Source organism: Poecilia latipinna, unplaced genomic scaffold, assembly GCF_001443285.1.
Source record: "Poecilia latipinna isolate Pla-1442-1.1 unplaced genomic scaffold, P_latipinna-1.0 Scaffold154, whole genome shotgun sequence".
Lineage (NCBI taxonomy): Eukaryota > Metazoa > Chordata > Actinopteri > Cyprinodontiformes > Poeciliidae > Poecilia > Poecilia latipinna.
Window position 1 is genome coordinate 299624 of NW_015112770.1, and position 16788 is coordinate 316411.

The following is a 16788-nucleotide window of genomic DNA, read 5'->3' on the forward strand; positions in this document are numbered from 1 at the left end:
AAATGGTCTGCAGCCATAGCGACTGTAAACAAAGATAGTACAAACTGTAGCCTTAAAATATGATAAAAAAAAAAAAAGTAAACTGTAAAAAGACCCAAAAGAGCCTGGCCATCGATCAGAGTACTGTCAGGCACAGGGTAATAACACCTAAATCAATACTCTTCCTTTGTATTTCTCTCCTTTGGTCTAAAAAGGCTTTCTGCTAAGATAATGGCCTAAAAACCACAGGAGATTTCAAAAGTCACCAGCAAACCTTACGAACAGACATGATTTGCTGATTTTCAGTCACATCTCAGAAAGGAAGGCAAATTAATCCAACATGCGTGTATTTGGAGTTGGCAAGAAAGCCACAGATCCAAAGGGAAAACATGCTGGAATTCAAACCATGGGCCAATAAGAATACATTAATGAAACCCATTTTTTGTCTACTTTAAAGGTAGGCAGTATTATGTAAAATCAACTCTTTTTAGGCTTATATCATGTTACGTTTTTCCAACATCAAAAACATTCCTAGCTGGTTGCTTTGATCCTTTCATGCATATTTAAGAAATCCTGTAATCTCTTGTGGCAACCATTCAACTGAGCAAAACACCTGGCTGGACCTAACCCTGCCTTTGAGGAAGAAGCTCCTCCTATGAGCTGCAGCTTCCGCTTCACAGAGCAGCCCTGTCCCACTACTCCACCACTTAGCTCCTTCAGACTAGCCAGCAGCAATTAGCAAACACCTGGTGGAATCTGCTGAGCTCAATAAAGGAGCTACTTCTCAGTGAACACTGGTAAAAACACTCTTAAAGGGTTAATAGAAGAACCAAGTTGTGATGACTTCCTGAGAATGGAGTTTCACAAAGAGCAGGAGTTTTTAAAGAGACGGACTCCCAATTTCAAGGCGTTAGATTAAGAAGTCAATGTCTTTTAAGTCATATTTGATATATTCAGCATCTCTATAATTGAAATTGACATAGTTATTTGGTTTTGCTGTAAAATGGCACTGTGTGTCTGGAAAACACATAATACTGCCTTTTTTAAAAAAACTGAGAATTTTCTAGTGTTTTAAAGTGAAATATGAATTATGCCATTTGTAATATAGAAAATGATTGGAACTGCACTGTAACAACTAAGACAAAAAAATAGATGAAGATCATGCAAAAAAAAAGTTATTTTCTGTCAAAGTGAGCATTAACAATAGCAGTACCTTCAAACACAACACACCAAGTAGTGTGGCAATTTAAACAAGATGGTAAACCAGCCAAAAATATATTGTTTTCTTCAATTTGAAGATGTGCATTTCTATTGTTAGCTGTTCCCTGGATAAAATCCCCAATTCACACATCCTGCTGTGATGAAATGTTTTTCTTTTTATTATTATTCTGTCTGGTCTTTAATTATTTAAATATTCAGCCCTGCAGGAATCAAACTTTTATCACAGAGCTGCTGTTGTCTTCAGCAAACCCCTATGCCAAGCAAACCCAACGACTCTGCATCCAGGTTACAGACCTAGGGTTACTGAAACCACGTTGCTAGGTAACAGCTTGGGGTTTACTGCTACGTGCTTTTATCACTGACAAAAAGGCAACGGGAGACAAACAAAACACCATCAGGCAGTGACCGTAATTCTTCTACAAGTGGTGGGACCATTAAAAAGACATCAGTGTTACGTATCAGACCATTTTCCATGGTTTCGTTTGACCCAAGAGCCACGATGTGGAAAACTCAGCATCCAGCTGGACATGTAACGGGATATTTGTCTTTTCAAAAATCACAATAGCTGCAGCGTTGTCCCGCATTCAGCAGCAACTCCAGTGTGGCTGCAGTTCCGCTTCGATTCCTGCCTCCAACAGCAAGCCTTTAGTAACACACAGTTTAAAAAAAAAAAGAAAATTGTTTTGGACAACTTTGACTGTGTGGCATAAGATTTAACCAGTTTGTGTAAATTAGAATTTTTCTCAATTTGTTTTTCTTTAAGTCCTTCCTCAAATTTTAAGCTAATGTGTATCTGTCAGTTTAGCATTTTTTGTGGCTTTGACTAGCATTCAGAAGACACTGCTTAAGTACCTTGTTACTGCAATTGGAGAAGATATGATTTTATGTACTGAAATATATAATGGCACACATATAGGATAGTTAAAAAAACTGTTGATTTTCCATAAAAAAGTACATCTTTACCAGAATATTGCAAAAAGATTAACTTCACATCTTGAAACAATTTTTGGCCGAGTTCAAACGTGAAGAATGCTTTCCGAGTCCTGTTGGTAGAAAAGTGAAGTTGGATCAGTCTTTTATTCAGTTCACTTGGTATGTCACTGGAGTGATGCAACAGAAGGAAACAGCTGCACCTGTAGGAGGTGTCTGTAGCAGCTGTGACTCTACAACAAGCTTATTGAAAACATAAATTCATTTGAGCTTTGAAATCTTCTTTCATTTGTCTCACACTTTTATTGGGAGGTTTCTGTGAGTAATGAAGACGCTGATCAACTGTTGTACACAATTTAACATTTTCCTTTGTTTCTTTTATTTAATGATACATATTGATACATATTACAGTAGAGACTATTTTTTCTGGGGTCCACTCCACAGACATTATAGAATAAAATCATACTTTTACAAATATTATATAAAAAAGACATAATTAAATACCTTAAGACACAAAACTAGGGGTGCACCAACTGGCGTTTTCTGGCCAATTACCAATAAAGCCTAACCTGCCGATTCTAATTTTGGCCGATACTCATTTCTTTTGTCTGAAATGTTGCTCAAAATAGCTAGAAAGTGGCTGAACTGGCAACAGAGGGGTAACTATTAACCCCTCTGTTCCAACATGACCTGGTGGTCTACCATGACTGATAGTGGACCCACTATCAGTGGGCAGTGGACCCACTGACCTATGCATTGCTGTGTTCAAGACACAAGACCATTTCCTGTAAACCCCAAAGACACTTATGAGCAGTTACTAAAATACTCAGACCGGCATGTTTGACAACAGCAACCATGCCTCAAATCACTTGAATCACGGTTTGAGCTTCTTCGAATCGTCTTCACCAGATCCCTAAATGCATTCACTTGCTTCCATATGATTGGCTGATTTACTGTCTGTGCTAACAAGAAATTGGAGAGTCCCCAACCTAATGAAGTGGCCTGCAAGTGTATTTTCTTAAAAGCAATCAGTAAGGGAGATTGGGGGTGGGAGGAACTAAAGTAGGAACACCAAGAAGAGGTTTAGTCAAAACGCAACAGCCATTTGGGAGTTGTGACGACTCCATAATGCCTGATGGACTGACATGGGATTTAAAATGACTTAACCAGCCCTGGTTCAGCGATGCGTAATACTTCTGGCTTTGCTTTCACAGACTTAAACATTCAGTAAGAGCTAGAGGGAGAGGGCTAGTTTTAATGCATGCCTCTCTAATGCCTCGACGGCGCACTATAATGCCTCCCCTTAATCTCCTCTGGGTGTGAGGAGAGGATGTTCTCAAGATCAGAGGACTTAATGAGTGCAGACAAGAGGGCAGGGAGCTGTGACTGAAATGACGATGATGAATGGCTGTCCTCAATAAGCTCTTCAGGTGCGCAGATATGCAGTTTGTACGTTTAAATGTACGAGAAAGTTGCACTTCCTGTTGAGGCACGCTATTTTCAGCCCAGTCCTGGTAGCTGCAGAACTGTTGCAGAGATCGGATTCTGAAAAACAAAATTTGACTTCCAGCTGATCCTTAATCTTAATCACAACCAGCTCAGAAAACAGACACCCAGTCCAAGATTTCACATGTCAAGGTGTAGACCCGAAACATTTAGCTTTCTGCTGATGAAACGGAAAGGCTGAAGTGACAGAGTGGCATCTTTAAGATGAAAGGCAGCGACTGTGTGAAGCTGTAAATAGGACTGAATTGGCACAGAAATCCCAACGGTTGCCCGTTGTAGCAAAGCTTTCCCCCCCCCTTTGGTACTCAGACATGAAAGGAAGTGACTTTCTACTGAAGACGGCACATCTCTCTACGTTTGTGTTTTTACTGGTGTCTGTCAAGATATATGTTTCAACTCCTACCAGAGCTGCAGGTAACGACCCAACAAATAGGATTGCATATATACATATAAATTCTTTTTGCAACGCTTACTCAATTGTTCTCCATGGTGACTGCCATACTAAAAAAAGAAAATATTTACATACAATGCAAGAGGGAAAAAAAGACTTAGTCTGACATAAAAGTAGACTGAAGTGGGTCAGTTAGAATAACTAAGCTCTCTATTGTCAGAACAAGACAATTTCAGGAGTTCAGTAAAATCTTATAAGTGTTTGACATTATTGTTTTGGTTTTTTTTAGGTCATACGTTAAGTCACACATACATTACTTCTGAGTGTAACACTAGTAAAAACATTGTTAAAGTGTTAATTAATAGAGAATCCATGTTGTGATGACTTCCTGAAGGCGGAGTTTCAGAAGAGCAGGAGCTTCTTAAAGAGACAGATGCCCAATTTCAAGGCGTTAAGTTACCAAGTCCAATTTTGTTTAAGTCATATCTGATGTATATAAATTTTTTATAACTGAACTTAACATAGTTACTTGATTGCTATATAAAATTACACTATGTGGTAGGAAAATACTCAACACTGCCCCTTTAATTTTGGTAGGTCCATCCGTTCTCTCTGAAGCTAAAATACTTCATATATAAATATTGAAGCAAGAAGTGAAACAAATCCACAAATCAATGAGCTGAAGCAGTGAAGGGCAGATAGAAGGATACTATGAATATTACACCCTTCACAGTCTGAATTCATAATGCATGAGGAGGACTGTGATGTGAAGGAATGAACTTGATCCATCTGTTGCTTACCTCCCAGCTTTGACAGCAGCACTCATCGTACGAAACGATGAGACCAGGCTAGAGGCCCGAGGCCAGCCGACAGCAGCCAGAGGAGAAACCGTCATGGCTACCCATACAAACACTCCCGTCACATTACCAACGCTCGACCTTAACTGCTCAAAAACTATTGCTCAGTCCCTGTAATCAATACCCAGCAGCCCAAGTGATCAATTTTAATGTCTTGCTGCTGGATTGAAATGGTTTGTCAGAGAATCATCCCCACCCTGATGTCCAAGAAAAAACGATGCAGGATCAATGTCTGCTAACCACCCGACTATCCTAAAACCCGACACGAAGCTGAAATTGACCTTGAATCCACGTACAAGGATGTAAATAAAAATGTAAAGCAGCAAACACTAAAATCCCAAATAATTTATTTAATCACGGCAAGCAAAATCGATCTGCGTTTTCATTTTTCATCACCGCTTTACGGAATATGTGCTACATGAGGGTTTTGCCGCACTAAATGAATATGAAACACATTCGTCCAGGGAGGTCGGCCTCATCGCCAGCCTCCTGGACTCATCCGAACCGGGGCGAGGTGAGGCAAGGCAGGCGGAGAAATCTGAAAAATAAAAAGTTAAATTAGTAATGCGGCCTGCGCCTGCTGGCGTGAAGATGGGGAGGTCTTGTAATATTGATGTGTAGAGAATGAGTCATCCAGAGCAGAGAGGGGGGAAAAAGAGAGAGAGCATGCATAAAAAACCCCTTTAGAACAAGTTGAGAGTCTTATTTTTCAGTTCTGAACACCAGAACTTCAAATTGTTACTCAACAATATTTACCGAACGCCTCGGGATTGCAGAGATGCTCACTCTTTCTTGTCTTACCGGTCAGTAGCTGTGTTTCCATTACAAATGCGTACAAATCCTTTGTCTACATCCTGCTAACGTCAAAAAAACACAATTTCACAGTTGCAGTGTTTCCATTAAATAGGAGATTTAATTAAAATCGCACAATAAATCAATAAAAATCATCAAACAAGCTTACCCACATGATTGTTCAAATGTCATTTGTTATTTAATTGAAACACTTTTTCTGCACACATTTGTAGCATTTGTAGGTGCAGTGACTTCCTAAATCCCAAGAACGGATCTGCAGCATGTGCTCAAACACATTCTAAGACATCGTTTCATTGTCACCCGTAGTGACCACTGACCAGTCCTGCATGACCGAAACCACAAGCCTACTGTATCGCTGAGCTAAACGAGGCAGCCTATGAGTCATTGCTGCTGGGAGCATTTATTAGATTCCCTGGAACGGGGGAGAGGTAGCTCAGGGAGAGAAAACACCATCCGGCCCAAACCGAGCATCCAGCATTACAGTCTGTTTAAATAACCTTAGTTGTGATTGGTGACTCCCTGTCATGCATGTAGATGCATGTAGAATGATTTGGTTTTGTTCCCCACCGCGACTGAGAGAGAAGCACAGCTGGTCAGATGACGGGCCTCAGCTTCTTGTCACATCTCCGCTTTGTTGTTTCTTTAAATTAATATGGAGACGAACGGCGCCAGCTGTTGCCAAGCTACGGAGAGCACCAACACAAAGTTCCAGAGGAAGTTGCTCCAAATTGTGAATAAAATCGATGATTGATAACGATTGCTGCTAATTTGAATCTCTTATCAGGGGACAATTGCCTTAGCCCACTGTAACAACATCACTGTTCCAATCCCATGAATAGCAATGTACTGGAATAACGCCAGTGACCCTCACTCGACCCCTCGACATGCTCAGAAAAAGCTTCATGCGTATTTTATATGCTAAGTTATTTCTCTGCTGCAGAGATGGAAGAAAAGCCCAAACCATAAAATGGGAATTGCTTGGATGATTGTCATCAGCCATCGAATTTGTCAACATCCATTTGTCTTCTGTCACTTCCTGTTGGTTTCTATGCTCCTGTGATGTCCCAGGGCGGGCCATAAAATGAAGCATGCTAATGAGTTGAGCATTCAATATTTCAAGATCCGCTGCCGAGGCCTCCAGAGGCTACAGCTCGTTAGCTTGGCAGCAGCAGAATTACACGTTTGAAATGATGGAACGTCAAACCACAACAGCAGAAAGACGCACAGTGAAGTTTCAGTTTTTGTTTTCCAATGTCATTCTGGACTATATTTATGTATAAGTTAGCTGTGTTCACACAGTGGGTGTTGATGCTAAATTCATTTTTTTTTTTTTTTTTTTTTGCTGTAATTATTTTTTTTTTGTGTGTGTGTGTCATTCCCAACGTAGAATCTTAAAAAAAAGAAGCCTGAACAATGGAAGATCAGAACCACTGGTGTATTTTATTCAGTGAGTAAATTGTCTCAAATTATTTTACAGCACTAAGAATTCTTTTTACAAATCCCCAAAGTTTAATTTGAAGAAGTCTTTTGTGAAGAAGGTTAACAGAGACAGCAGTTTGTTTTCACAATAATCACTTTGATGCTTCTCTTGCATCCATTTAGTTGGACCCATTGACCAAAGGCCCCAAAACTCTAACTCAGACTGACTATATGACTGGCTGTGGCTGCGCTGCTGTGTCCTTATGCAATAATAACCTCTACTGTTTCTTTTAATAAAAATAAGCACGATGATAAAATCTGCATGTAATCCTAGAGGACCAGAAGGGCATGTTGGCTCATTTCATATTAACATATGAAATGAGCCAACATGACCCAACAAATCCCTTTTTTTGTTTGATTTGTTTCAGTCAAGCTAACTTTCAGTCAACTTGATTTTTATCTCCTTCAAAAAAAACTGATGCTTATACTGTCGGGGAAGAATCTGTAAAATCCACATTCCTGCTGCATTATGGTACAGAAAGTAGTCCCACACACGTCTATGCTAAGCAAATCTTAGGAATGAAAATAAGTAATAACCATAACCATAAGCAATTTTTCATCTCCAAAGGATATTGGGGTCCTAAGATACTTGTACACACACACACACACACACAGACACTAGATCCTCTTTTTATGACACAGCTACTATTTTCTGCTCCTCCTGCTTTTTTTTTAATCTTTAATGTTTTGGTGAGAACCAATATCAGAATCAACGACATACATTTACTTTTAGTTCAGAAGAAAAAAAAAAAAGCAAAAGTATTTCTCCAGTGTGTGAGGAGGAAACCTGAACTCAACACTAAAGTGACACTTAAACATTTAGACATGAGTCAAGAGAAGTATGTGCTCAAAAATGAGGACGGTTCCGTCACACTGGATTGTCATGTATGTTTGATTTAAAAAAAAAAAAAAAAAATGTTTCCTATGAGTAGCCGTGAAGAAATTGAGTAGATATAGAGGAAGATCAAGTCCAGTGACATTGATTTTTACTTACTCCTTTTCAGTATAGTGCAGGCTAACTGGGAACAAGAGTGTGACGTTCACAGTGTTCTGCTTCGTTTTAGCCTTGTACATTAATTTTCCTTGACTCGTGTCTCTTTTTGTTAAATTTATATTAAATGGCCCCATAGAAAATACATTTCACAGCTCTATAGCACCCCCACGTGTTGAGATAAGACAGAGACATGCAATTTAAGATTTTCCCCAAAAGAGTTTAGATTATCATAGTTTCCAGTTAAAGTTAGCCAAACCTCATCTTGGTTCTGCAGTGTGCTAACATTTACAATTCTGGGTTTGTTTATGTTTAGCATTTTTACATTTCATTTAGTGTAACATCACCGCATATTGTGTACAAGATTGGTTTGCTGCAGCTGTGCTAACAGCGGATAAACAAACTAATAAAACAGGAAAGCTCTTTAACCACAGTCATCAGTGGTTATGCTAACTAGCCTTAGCATTCACAGCAGGCTCTGCTGTGATGAGGAGCTGGAATATAGTAGAGAACAAGGATAAATTGAACTTTTTCAGCCCACTTTCTTGTTGTCACTGTTATCTTTAAACAAATATCCTAGAATCACATAAATAAAAAACCAGATAAAAATCATGATAATTTTGAACAGATTTCAGGGAAAACTGTAAAACCGAAACGTTGACGGGTTCTGACAAAACGCAATTCAAAGAGAGAGTGTGGAAACTGGATGCAGTAAAACGTCTTCCAAAGAAAACACTGACTGCATACGATTTTTATTTTTACAAATTAAAATATGGTCACACCAAACGGTGACGGAGGTGGATACAAAACGGATTGTTGAAAGGTAGAAAATGGGAAGTGGGAAGGGATGAAATAAGAAGAGGCGGGTAAGGAAATGGGGTCACAACTTGGTCAAGGTAAACGGACCGGGCCAGACCTTTTTACAGAAAGATGAACCTCAGATTTCACAAACAGGAGAAAACATCCCTTATTTAGTTTATTGTAAATAAAATAAAATAAAATAAAAAATACTAAAGCTGGAGTGAAATCTGCAAAAATATTCCGACAGAAACGTATCCCTTCAGCGTACCTGTGTGCATTGTGTGTGTGTGCGTGTGTGTGTGTGTGGCCCTGCAGGAGGATGCATTCGTTTCAGTCGGAAGCATTCTGCGTATCCCTTTACACAGCCAGAGCTCTGTGTGGTGGACGTGACACATTAATTATACACGGGCCGTAATGCACACTTTTCCTGAGTGTGTTGGCCAGCGGAGCCAACAAACGTGAAAATATTCCAGGCTCCGTTTTATTTTTTACATTTTTTTTGCGACATCAATTAATTACTGTGTCATTCTCATTACTTGTCAATCTCTCTTCCTGAAGGCTGGCTTCACTGTGAGGCACATGAGGTGGAAAATGCTCACAATGTGCAAATTCAGCCAGGAATAGAAATGATGGTGCAGATTTTTATTTAACTACTGAAATCCTTTCCCACTTTTTAATGAGCAAAGGGAAGATCTGCTTGACCTGCAGCTGATCTGATCACTTTGAGTCTTTTATCTCCTCGTCTTTCATCTCTTCGCTGTGACACCATGTTGGGTCCACTGGGGACGCAAAAAGAAGAAAGAGTTCATTTCCACCCCCAAGAAATTGAAATTCATCTCAGAGATTTTCTAGAAAAAAACAAGAATGTTTCTGACTTTTGAATCTCAAATTTCTAGAAAATGCAATTATCTAAAAATTTCAGATTTTTTTCTTGCAAATTTTGGACTTTTCAAGCTCACAAATTTCCTGTTTTTTTTTTTCTTCCAAACTTATTTTGATCTCAAAATGTCAGTTTTTCTAGCAAATCTTGGACTTTAAAAACCCTGAATTCCTTGTTTTGTTTTTTTTTTTTTTCTAGAAAATTTCAGAACTATTTTGGTGGAAATTTAGTCTTTTTTTGTTCTGTCTGCAGTGACCATTGTACTTCCCTCACTTTCTTTTAAAGTGAAACATTTCTGTTCTCTCATCTAATTCCTTTTCCATTCTTTCCAGGGGTTCAGGTCTTCTTTGTGTCTGCTGTTCCACATTTTAATTTTCAAATCAACTCAGGGTGTTTTCATAACTAAGACCTTCAGTTGTTCTTGCTGATTGAAATTATAACACTTGAAAATGCAGATGTGTGGGGCTTGCAGCTGGATTCCTCCAGATCTGGTTCCATTGACCCTCCAGCTGTGATGTGGTCACAAAGTTGATTATGGCTGAACTAAATAATGCGTCTGATTCACTTAGAAAAAAAATATCTGATTTTGATGTAAGATGGAAGACAGACAGATGGGGAATCAGGCTCATTTGTAAAGCAAAAAAAAAACAAAAAAAAAAAAACTCCATATGATATATATGAAAAAAGAAACCTAAATTACTTGCATAAAAAGTTATATATGAAACTGGAGGAAACTTTATATGTGTCAGACCAGCTCCAAAACTTTGTCAGTTGGGTGTGTGATCCAAAAGTGGGCCGTGAGCCTCGATAGCTATGTTTCCATCTACTTGGCGCGAATTATTAGATTAGATGAGATTTATTGTCATTGCAGAGTAATCAGTAAAATGAAGTTAATAGTGCAGCTCTACTTAGGGCTTTTATAAACAAACTGAAGTTTGAGTGCAGGTTTAAAATGTTGCAAAAAAGAAATGCGAATTTGGCGTGTTTCTGTCTACTGGTTTGGATGGAATCAACCAGGCAATGCGAGGCATAATTCTGTCAGATGTTACATGTTCCCATGATTAACAGGAAGTAGAGGTTGCAAATGGACTGTACATCTGAGAAAAATGTCAGAGTTGTGCCTGTGGTAAGGCACAGACACACCAGTGGATGGGAGCGTTTGCTACGTCAGAACTTGTTTCCGCTTGAGTGCATTACCTTTTTTTTTTGTTTGTTTTGAAACGCTGAAAACCACCTCAAGCTAATGCACAGAGTCTCTTCTGTGCACTGTCCTAACAGCCTTACCTTTAGGTGGCAGTAAAGTCCTGCTGGGTGCGTTGGCATTCATCGTTTCACACTGTAAAAGAAGACAGTATTTGTTTTCACATGCTAATTGAGCAAGGTGCACCATAGGTCCGACGTATCAAACTCTACTTTCCTGAGAGACAAAGAAATTATGACTGGATATGGAAACCATTTGAAAACAACGTGCAGGGGCCATGTTGCTGAGCAACAAGGACAGCCAGATGGTGGGCTGTCATCAGACCACATGTTGTATGAGATGAACCTGTCTCGGTCCTGATGTACCGTGATACACTCGGGCAGTGAGAAATACTTTGAAACCATGATGTTTGCTTACATTCTTTCACAGTAGTAATACTTGATCTGGAAAAAATATCACCAACTAGATCATTGAACTTAATGAAACTCTTGAGGTTTGTTTTACAAAGCCAGAATATTAAAGGAGCAGTGTCATGTGAAATCCACTTTTTTTTTCTTTACATCATGTTATAATGTTATTCTCTCACCAAAAACTTACCTGGAGTGTTGCTTTGCTTCTTTCATGCTTTAATCTCCATGGCAATCATTCAGCTCTTCAAAACGCCTGGGTGGACTTAGCCCCGCCTTCAAGGTGCAGCTCCTTCTCAGAGCTGCAGTTTCCAGCTTTTGAGCTGTGACCTCACAGAGCAGCCCTCTCCCATGACTCCCCTACTCAGCTCCTTCAGACTAGCTAGCAGCAATTAGCAAACACCTGGTGGAACTGATCATCTGCTGAGCTCATTGTAGGAGTTACTGCTCAGTGAAATGTTGGTAAAAACGTTGCTAAAGGGTTAGTAGAGGAGCCATGTTGCGATGACTTCCTGAAGGCGGAGCTTCAAAAACAGCCAAAGTTTTTAAAGAGACAGAGGCCCAATTTCAAGGCAGTAAATTACAAAGTCAAATTTCTTTTTAGTCATATATCTCACATTTTTAAACACACACAAAATAATATTATTTCAATCTCTTCTGCTGTAAAGTAAATGAACACCCTCCAAGAGTGGTGCTTCCACATTAATTAACTCGCATAAAGTGATTGTGTTGAACAGCCAGGACATTAAGAAAAATGTGTGTTTCCTCTTCATAGAAGACACATTATTCAGTATCTCTGATAATAGGGGGTTGCTGTTTTGTTTTTTTTTGTTTTCCTTCCCCAGTTGAGGCACTCGGCGCTCTTTTCCTCTTCTGTTTTTATTTTTCTTTTTTTTACTGTTGCTGTTATTCAGTTTTTCTAATCTCCATTAACAACAATACTCTTCAGGCTTTTTATTAATATTTTGAATTAAAATCTTATCTTCTTGTTTTAAACACTAAGCAGTCATTTGATTTCTTACACACTTCCACTGTCTTTTTTTTTAATTTACCTCGAGCTTCAATTAGGTGTTATTTAAGACGATAACCTTTGAGTGGATAAGCTGGTTTGATGCCTTCTGTAGCTAATTCGCTCTCTATTATGCATTTGCACAGACCTGGCCCTAGCGCGAGCGCACACAGGGTGGCTCAGTGTGTCGCAGACCGCGTCTCCGGTGTCCAGTGCTGCTGAACAGAAGATTGTTTTGGCCTTTCGGTGATTACCATCTCCTCATTTGGCGAGGCTCTCATGAAACGAGACAGGCTTTCACAGATGATCAGCTTAGAAGATGCACACTCACATGCACAAAGGAGAGTAATTAAATACAAGACAGGATATCTGTCATTAGCGCATGTCAATACTAAGGAGTTTTACTATGGTTACCGTTTTGAAGCACTGCCCTGAAAGCGGCTGTGGTGTCTTGGGTTCAAGCATGTTGTGATTTAAACTGAAGTACATTTTTTATGGTAATTTAAGAAACCAGAAAGAAGTTGAGAGAGTTATTTATGTTAAAATGATGAAATAACTCTTCGAAACACAGAGTGCGGCTTGGGTACCTGTCCAAGTCTCTGACAGACGTCTTGAGATCTCTCGATGTTACTCGAAAATAAGTCTTTTTGCGTCTCCCAGGAACCACCTGCAATAGATGAGGCCCAAATCTGAGGCAGGGTGCCAGCAGGGGAGACGTGTTAATGAATTAATATGCATTGTCCCAATTAGCCTCTGCACTGCAATAATTACGGTGCGCACACGTTTCATATGCTGGAAATCGGGGACATCCCATTGCGCCAAGCCTCGGCTACCCAGAAGGCTTGCGGTGACTTATTTTTACTCCAGATGAGGTCAAACGTTTCCGTTTTATTCTCGCCGCGCGTTAATTAGACGGAATTCGCTTGCAGAAAGAACGGGACGTGTGACAGATGAGCGGACCGATTCCTCCAAACTCACCTCTGGGGGTATTAGAGAGGTTTTTTAGAAAGTGGACCTTGTTTGTGTGCTATATGCGATTACCATAATCAGCTTACGTTTGTGCTCACAGGGCGAGCTAACAAGATTTTTTTTTTCCTCTTTTGTTTTTCTGGATTTTCTGATTATTTGAATAATATTGAGAACATCTGGTAAAGTGCTGCTGAAAAGAGAGGGACAGAACAAGCTAAGATGTCTGGTCAAGCCATCGTTCAATGATTCAGTGAATCAAGTTTATTTGTACTGGACAGTTCAAAGTGCTTTACAGTATGAAAACATAAATACATCATACAGTCAACAACTGTGAAAACCAGTACCAAACATCACATTTTGTCACAAGCCATTGTTAAAATTATCAGTTATGTTGGCCAGTTTTCCATTTATTATCCAAAAGCAACAATGAACAAACACAGAGAGGATTTTTTTCTTTAAACCCTTTAAGGCAGTGGTGTCCATAGTCGGTCCTGGAAGGCCGGCATCCTGCATGTTTTAGTTTTCTCCCTGGTTTAACACACCTGGATCAAATGATGGCTCATTAGAGGCCTAAGAACATTGACAAGCTGAAAAGGTTGTTACTACCACCAGGGACAGAACTAAAACATGCAGGATGCTGGCCCTCGAGGACCAACTTTGGACACCACTGCTTTAAAGGAAACAAGTAATCATATAAATTAATTAAAAGATAATATTTTTTTTTTTAGAAGACCAGTTTTTATTATTTAAAAACTACCCAAAGTAGCGCAAACCTACCAAAACGTAAGCCGACCCACATACACCAGCAGTTTCTTCAACGTTTTGTTTGAAGAAACAAAACACAATTTGCTCCTTCAAACACCAATTCAACAGAAAGTATCAAACAAACAAACGCAGTAAAAAAGCTAGCGTCTGCCATGATGGCTCTCTAGAGCTTTGAGCGGTTAGAAACAGATATGTTGCCTTGGAGCTTTTTAGATGAGAATAAAATCTGAGGCTGAGTAAAATGCCGGGCATGCATTCATCTTGTGGCCAAATGAGGCACAGCTCCAAATGATATCTAATTTTGCCTTTAGCCTGCCAACCGTGCAGCGGAGAGAGCAGAAAGCCACCGGCTCGGCTGCTTCACCCTCGGCCCTCGCCGTTTTCATTTTCAGCCACAGATCACCGCGTGTAAGTGCCCCGAAAACCACACATCATCTTTCTACCAGAGGACCCCTTTAAGTGCTGTGGCCATTTAAAGCCTCCTCTCATCTGCATTATTCAGCAGTGATATTGGTTCTGTATCATTACCTGAGGAGAAATATGACTCTTGTGAAGCGTCGTGTCAGATTTTTATATTGTGACTGTGATTTTATCTAGTCTTTGTCACAGAATAGCTCAAGTGCCATCGAATTAAGATGTGATTATTTATCTATTTGTACCACAGAGTCTGAACTGGATTTCAACCTAGACTTTAACTGGGCCATTCTAACATAAATATCAGTTTCTTAAAGGGGCAGCATCACGTTCAATTGACTTTGTTTTTTGGCTTTACATCATGTTATAATGTTATTCCCTCATCAAAAACATCCCTGGAGTGTTGCTTTGATTCTTTTACGCATGTTTGAGAAATCCTTTAATCTCCATGGCAACCATTCAGCTGAGCAAAATGCCTGGGTGGACTTAGCCCTGCCTTCGAGGACAAAGCTCCTCCTCTGAGCTGCAGCTTCCAAGCTTCTGAGCTTCCATCTCACAGAGCAGCTCTCCTGCCTCCTGCTCAGCTCCTTCAGACTAGCCAGCAGCAATTAGCAAACACCTGGTGAGCTCATTATATGAGCTACATGTCAGTGCAACACTGTTTTTTTTGGCAACTCCAAAAAAAGTTGCTAAAGTGAAGGAGATTCCTTAAAGAGACAGAGGCCCAATTTCAAGGTGTTAAATTACAAAGTAAAAATTCTTTTAAGTTGTATTGGATACAAAAATTCTATTTTTATAACAACTGAAGGTAGCATGGTTACTTAATTATGCTACAAAATGGCACTCTGTGCCATAATAATAAAAAGAATCAAATAAATTGTCAATAAAACACCAAATGTCCTAGAATATCTGACGGGGTTGGAAAGCAAAATGTTAAAAAAGAAATCAGAACCGTAGTTATTTTGAGACGTGCTGTCAATAGGGAGAGATGAAGGCCAGAATGCAGACTGTGGTAGGAGGAGAGGGAGCAGTGAGGGAACCGAGACGTCTCAGTGAGTCAAAGCAAACATGACAGGATGGAGTCTGAGGCTACAACCAGAACGGCTGACTGGCCTTTGACATCTCACACACTTTAATTAAAACAGATTGGTGATGGAGAAAGAAGGGCTAAAGGGGGGCCAAAGGAGGGGACAAGATGCAGCCAAACTAAGAGAAAAGAATTCCAAAATAGATTTTTTTTTTTTATGACCTTAAGCTACTTTACAGACTCTCAGGAAGGAGACAGTAGTACTGAAACACCCCATTCTTGTACGAGTGTGTTTGTTTACATGTCTGAGATTGTTACTATCTCAGCTCCACTCTTCTGTCAGGGAGAAATGTGCGTGTTGGTGTAATTTGGCAGCTGATGCAGACGAAGCGCGGTGTCTAGCTGAGGCTCCTCGCCCCCCGTGGAGCCTTGAAGTGAGGTTGAGACTAGTTCATCACTCTCACAGGATGGGGGTGATTACTCGGAGACTGTATTCTGGGTACTGGATCTAAATATAGCGGCGCGGTTCGGGAGGCGGGGCCCGGCTGCCGGGGCAGGATGGTAATGAAGGCATGCGGTCATTGATTTAGCGGGATTAACATTTATACAGAGGATGGATCGCAGTCAGAGTTAAAAAGAGGAATGCGCCACGGATGAGTAAGTTACAGTTTTCCGTCAACGACTGAGATGTACGATTAAAACTTTACTAGTAAGAAGGCCTGTTTACGAACACCACAGTAATCATACCGAATTAATTGCTATGTGCACATCCAGACAACTCCAGGCCTGGAGGGCCGGACTCCTGCAACTTTTAGATGTGTCTCTACTTCAACACACCTGAGTCAAATAATGAGGTCGTTAGCAGGACTCTGGAGAACCTGACTGCACTAAGGAGGTGATTCAACTATTGGATTCAAGGGTGTTGGACCAGGGAGACATCTAAGAGATGCAGGACATCAGTCCTTGAGGACCAGGATATTGCCCACCCCTGCTATAGTGCAACACTATTCTAGAAATAATTCGTAGCTTTTAGGGTTTCTAATGAGTTATCCATCTCACAATATGAAACTATAACAGATTTTGGGTTGATGAAAGAGAAAAATGTAAAGTAAAGGTTTCATTTGTCACACGGTGTGTTCTGTAAACAT

The 16788-nt window shown here is 40.0% G+C and overlaps 1 long non-coding RNA gene across 1 annotated transcript; it reads right to left on the reverse strand.

The window, feature by feature from the left end:
• Positions 1-498: 498 nt before the first annotated feature.
• Positions 499-15181, reverse strand: LOC106945648 (uncharacterized). Its single transcript, XR_001424607.1, has 2 exons — positions 15100-15181; positions 499-602 (listed from the first exon to the last, which is right to left on the reverse strand). It is a non-coding gene; the product is annotated as an uncharacterized LOC106945648 (long non-coding RNA).
• Between the last annotated feature and the right edge of the window lie 1607 nt (positions 15182-16788).